The sequence below is a fragment of the Sparus aurata genome, chromosome 11 (genome assembly GCF_900880675.1).
Source record: "Sparus aurata chromosome 11, fSpaAur1.1, whole genome shotgun sequence".
In the NCBI taxonomy this organism is placed as follows: domain Eukaryota; kingdom Metazoa; phylum Chordata; class Actinopteri; order Spariformes; family Sparidae; genus Sparus; species Sparus aurata.
The window spans coordinates 33,817,634-33,823,759 of NC_044197.1; the positions used below are offsets into that span (position 1 = coordinate 33,817,634).

Consider the following 6,126-nt stretch of genomic DNA (forward strand, 5'->3'; position numbering starts at 1 on the left):
AAACTTCTGAATGTGGAGCAGGAAGGAGAGCTGAGGGAGACCTGAGCCTCAGGCATTTCCTGCATTTAAATGTAAATAGTTACATATAACTTTGTAAATTTCAAAAACGTATGCAAAATTTTAGCAAACAACAATTTGTATTTGCATTCTAAGTAATGAAATCGGTTTGTTAAACATATTTTTGTTTTTTTTACGGTGAAAAAATACAACTTTTTCCTACTTGGATTTTAATTTTTTTGTTATTTTAGGTCCATCATGTAAATACAGTGTGTCAAAATGAAAAAATAGACTGTTCAATCACACATGCGAGGTTGTGCTGAAGTAATGACACCAAACAAGGCAAGGTAAATAGTTTTAAAGGGGAAATATTATGGCAAAATCAAAAGTATTCAAAAACAGCCAATTATACCCCAGACTCCTAAGGGTTAAAGTGAAATTCTCGGCAAAGAGCAACCAAGGCTTTATTTGTGATTGAATATCAGTGTTTCCCCTAGGATGGAGTTGTAGCAGTGGGGTGAGTGTTCGCCCGCGTGCAAAAGTAAAGCACTAAGTGCACCCTACCAGGAGGTTTCTATGTGTCTGTTGCCACCAGAGGGGCTCTTTAGTACATTTGTGCACAGTAATGAACAATGAAAGTCTAATCTTTAAAACAATCATTGACACTATTTTCACAAAAAATATATTAACAACCAACCATATACAGTAAAATCACATAACACAAATACTAGAACAATCCGAAAGGTCTGTGCCTCTGTGAAGTAATCTGTCAGTAACTTGAGATTGACAGCTTTCGCGCGTCACAGTCGCCCTTGCGCAAAGTAATGCTCTGTTCGAGACAGAAGGAATTTCTAACTTCCTACCAGAAAAAGTACACTGGAACACCACTCAGTTAAATCCTTACTTGTGAACTTGGCACAAATCCATGTACCCCGAATGATAATCCTAAATCCCTGATTAGTGTTGCTTGCTACATGGTTGACATCTACCCGGTGCTTGTTAAAATCTTTGTGCTGACATTATCAAGTAAACTCAATGTTTCTTGTTGCACCTTCTCCAAACCTGCCGCTAACGTTACCTCCATTGTGGTGTATGCGGAGAGACAGCACGGCACTGCACGGAATAGTTGAGTTTAGCGCAGCGCATCACCTGCATCAAACGGTAGCCGTATATCTGGATGAATGTAGCGAAGGAGACCGCTTGCAAAGTTTCTTTGACAGAGACAATGATAGTTGCCAAGCATAATATGACGATAGAACCCTGGATACTGGCAGCTGAAATTGTTATATTTAAGTTCATTATTCGAACAGCTGTAAGAAAAAGCATAACAGGCTTCATAGTCTCTATAGGTGGCCCACTGTGGTTCGGGATTTATTATCATAAATCGTTTCAAACAGGTGTGGGATTGAACTGGATATGAAGCTTCCATAGCGCAAAATGATATAACGTTAGTTTCTAAAGAGACAAGACTGAGCCTGCTCTCCACAACTCCTTGTTAAAAAAAATTTTTCAAAATCAGCAGCAGCGGTCATATTTCAGCAGTGGCGGTCCGCCACATGCTAGATGCATATAGGGGAAACACTGAATATGAATCAAACCTTAGTGTAAAAGCATCATTACGAAAGAGGCACTTTTAATATTTACCGTAGTTTCGTTTACGGACAAGCTAATTTTCATTGGGGTGCAACATGCAACATGAAACTTTGCACAACATTGCATCAACACTTTTTGTCTGCCTTGACGGTGGCACGCCGGAGATCCAGCTCCAGTGAGTAGGTGAGTAGGTCAAAAACTATGGAGCCAGAACGGTGACTTTAAAATTTGGCATCCAAAAAAAAAATTGGCATTGAAAACAAAACCAGTACTGAAAAAAGAAACATTGTCATTGAAACATCTATCTATAAATAAACGGAACGTGTGTGTTTGGATGTGTGCCTCAAATATCTCTGCGGATCAGGATCAGACTGACCTGAGAGTTTCAACATGGCTGCTGCGTGGTTCAATGGTGTGATATTTTGCATTTGTTTGGACTGCAGTGATACCGTTAATAAATTATTTCATAAATGCTTTACAAATTCCACGAGCATTGTCCACCGGAGCCACTACAGTCACGTGCGCACCAGAGCCAATCACTGCACACCGTGGCCACGCGCGCACCAGAGCCAATCACTGCAGAGCCCACCGCGACCCCCCACCTTAAGAAACAAGCAGATTTATACCTGCAGCGGCGCGAGCTGGAACGGGATTTTGCCGGCGGTTCGGTCCCGTCCTGTGCATCTAAACTGACTGTTGTGGATTAATGAGATTAAACGAGTCTGGACCGAGTCTGTTCGGGTCTGAGGAGATCCGGAGACACGCGGACAACAAAGTGGAATCGGAATCTGTGGATGTTCGTGTGTAGCTAGCCGCTAGCTAGCAGCTAGCGGCTAGCTACACGGCCCACCTCCCGAGGCGACGGACCGGAAGCATCGGTACGTCGAAAACCGGACCTAGGGTAAATAATGTCCGCCACGCTTTTTCGCGAACATCGCCGTCACGTTTGCTTTGTGTCTGGTGCAGGAAGAAACGGTAAAAACAGGCTTTTGTCACGAAAGTGTCCAAGCAGCAAGTTTGGTTGTTGAGGAACAGGAAGTTGTGGGAGGGACCTAGGCGGATGATTGACATGCAACGATGGTCAGTGTGTGTGAGAGTTGAGAGATTTGTGACATTTAGCGTGTTTGGAGTGTGTAGTTAGTGTGTTTATGTAGTGTTTGGTGTAGTGTGTTTAGTGAGTAGTGGAGTAGTTTTTTTGTTTAATGAGGAGAAGCTGAATGTGGAGCAGGCAGTGCAGCTCTTCTTTCAGTTGGAAGGAGCACAGGCAGACCTGAGCATTGCCTGCATTTAAATGTAAATAGTTACATATAACTTTGTAAATTTTTTAAATGTATGCACACATTTAGATAAACAACAATTTATATTTGCATTATGAGTAAAAAAAAAAAGAGGATTGTTAAACATATTTGTGGTTAAAAAAATCTAACTTTTTCTACTCGGATTTCATGTTTTTTTGTGATTTTAGGTCCATTGTGTTAATACAGTATGTAAAGTTAAAAAAATAACTGTACAGTCACACATGTGAGGTTGTGCTGAAAATAATGACACCAAGTAAATAGCTTTTAAGATGAAATATAATGGCAAAATCAAAAATAGTCAAAAACAGCCAATTATACCCTGGAATATCAGATTTCACAACAAACCTAAATATCCCTGACGCCCCACCTTCAAACACAGCCTCATTTGGCCATCCATGAAACAGCTCCTTAACCTCCCACTTTTTTATAGGAATACACTTTTCTTACGGGCACTGTACTAGTTTGTATTAAACAGTTGTATTGGCATTGAAACAAATATTGGCACTGAAAAAAGAAAGTAATTCAAATCCAAAAATCTTATCATTTTATTTTAATTGGATTTTTTTTTTATTTTTCAATGACAATCTTCAGATTTTTTCTTTATGTCACTTTTTTTTCAGTGACAGATTTTTTTTGCAATGTCAGTTTTTTTTCAGTGTCACTGATTTTCAGTTTCAACTTTCTGTCACTGTTTTGGTGTCGAGAGGGAGGGGCCTGAGGGGAGGGGCAAGTAGAGCGTGGTTTGCATATCATTTGAGAAGGTAATGGCAGCAGCCCGCAGGAAGGTGGGGCTGGACGGTCCAGCCACAATACACCATGTTAGGGCCCGTGTGCCGGCCGTCTCTGGGCAACACAGAGTCCAGCTACCTCGCTGACTTTTCTTCAAGCTCTCTCCTGATGTGTCCAAGTCTCTGTGTATCTGGTTCTGTCCCGGAGCTCCTGAGCTTCGGTCTCTATATGCGTATGGAGTGTGGTGGTAGTACCGGGGCACCGAGCACGGTGCATTAGCATTTTTTTTTTTGGATGCCAAATTTTAAACTCACCGTTCTGGCTCCATAAAAAACCTTCCTTTCAGTAAACTCTGCGTACAGAAACAATGTTCACGAAGATTTGAATCATATTCAATCACAAATAAAGCCTTGGTTGCTTTTTGGCGAGAGTTTCACTTTAAATAACAGCTCCCTGCAGATTTCGTTCCAAACAGGAAGTGTTGGATATGTCCACATTGGTGTATTCCAGTGACGTGAAACTCAGCTTACTACGTCCCCATGAGCCCCTAAGGTTCTATGCAAAATATTTGATGATGACCACTAGGTGGCGCTCTAAAAATGTAAGTATTTTATATCTCCACATCGGTTTGTCAGATCAGTACAAAATTCAGTACAGTTGTTGCCAAAGCCCTCCTGAGCATATCTGACCAAGTACTTACTGATCCGCCACTAGGTGGGGCTCTGGTGCCAGTTTAATTTTATATTTGGCACTGTGCCCACACCATAACACTTATGTAAATGAAATTCATAGGGGTAGTATAAAATGGCCCCTGTAAGTCATACACCAAAAATGACCAGCAGGTTTCAATGCAAAAGCGTTTTTGGATAATAACTCCCACATAATATGTAACACATTGTTAAACCACATATCTACGGCCTTGTCCACACGTACCAAAACAATCTTTTTTTTTCCTCCGTCTTTCTTGACATTCTTTTAGATATAAAGAATATCTTTGTCCACACGGATCAACTGAAAATGATTCAAAACACTGTAGTTCATATTCCAGGCCTATAGGGGGCGCTTCAAACTCACGAAAGACTGAGAAGAGACATAGCATGCGCAATAAGCTTGAGCCCTCTATACCAACAGACAGTAGACGGTGAATCCGAACACAACAAGAAGAAGACGACAACGGCTAGTACAAGGCAACCAGAATTGTTCATGTGGACCGTCAATGAGGTCGAAGTGCTATGGCTAATTGTGTTCCATGGCCCGATGAGGGTTTTGTGCAAAATTTGGTGCAAATCGGCCAATAGGTGGCACTCTGGTACCAGTTTAATTACTGTGAATGGAATTAAATGGGGAAATCTTAAAATCCTCTTCAAAACTCATCGACTTTCTACCTCTTCTTGTCCCTCAAACTTGGAGCTAGATACACCACTCCAACTTTTAAAGAGTCAGAAGACCTCGAACTATTGGGCATGTATTCAGTTTTTTTAAATCTTTGACAGTTTTTAAATCATCACAGTTTTAATTTTAAGGATTTTTAGCACGTCTTCTGATTTTATAATGGGTTTGTATTGTTTGAGCTAGAGTGCGTGACATCATCGCTAGAGTGGAGAGCAGCTGGAAAAACTGGAGAAAAAATTATCTTCAGCTTGATTTGGATCCCACATCTTTTACTTCACATAGACAACATAGAAATGTAGGAAATCTTATTAGCTTTCAGCTGATAGTCTTCTTTCTTACACTTTAGGCTGTAGAAGCCCCAGACCGACAAGCACTCCAGCAACTCCCCCGTAAGCCGCAATGTTAATTTTAGCCTAAATTTCTGGAGAAGAGCAGATGGTACCTGTTAACCATTACATTTCTTTCAAATATCACAGGAGTTTGGGAGGCATTTTCCCATTAATTCTTATGGGGACATTTTCATTTTTGGCTCTGCTTCTGCTCCAGCATATGTGCAGCCAGAGAAACTGTTCACCTTTTTTAAGGCTTATTATCCAGCTTTTATGCCTTTTCAACTTTTTCAAATATTCATCTTTATGCCATTTCAGCGTCTTCATACATTCAGCTTTATGTTCAGCTGGAGAAACTGTTCAGCTTTCAAACTGTTCACCTTTTGAAGTTGTTTCAGCCCTCTTACTTTTCAGCTTCACTGCCTAAACATGCATACATTTTTTCATCCCAACAGAAGCAAGCCACCAAATTATTAATGGAACAACTTCGTCAACGGAAGGTGTGCACGAACAAGCCCCGACATCAGCATGCCACAAAGTTGCGAAAAGCGCTATCCTACGTCATACCAGCTGGCCGTGGTTCCGTCCATTTAAATCCTAAGCCATAACGCATCAAGTCCTTGTAACTTCAATATACAATTCCCCATCTACACCAAAAATGTAGAGGGAGTCACCCTGAATATATCTGTGCATCAAAACTCTGTCTTATCCATAGTACCACCCACTGGACACAGGAAGTCAGAGAAATATCATTCAATTTCAATTCAAGTTGCAGCTTGCTTTCTCCA

The 6,126-nt window shown here is 40.9% G+C and overlaps 1 protein-coding gene across 4 annotated transcripts in view; it reads left to right on the forward strand.

The window, feature by feature from the left end:
• The window catches only part of ctns (cystinosin, lysosomal cystine transporter), a 69,624-nt gene that overhangs the window by 6,635 nt on the left and 56,863 nt on the right, over nucleotides 1-6,126 (forward strand). The window lies entirely within an intron of this gene.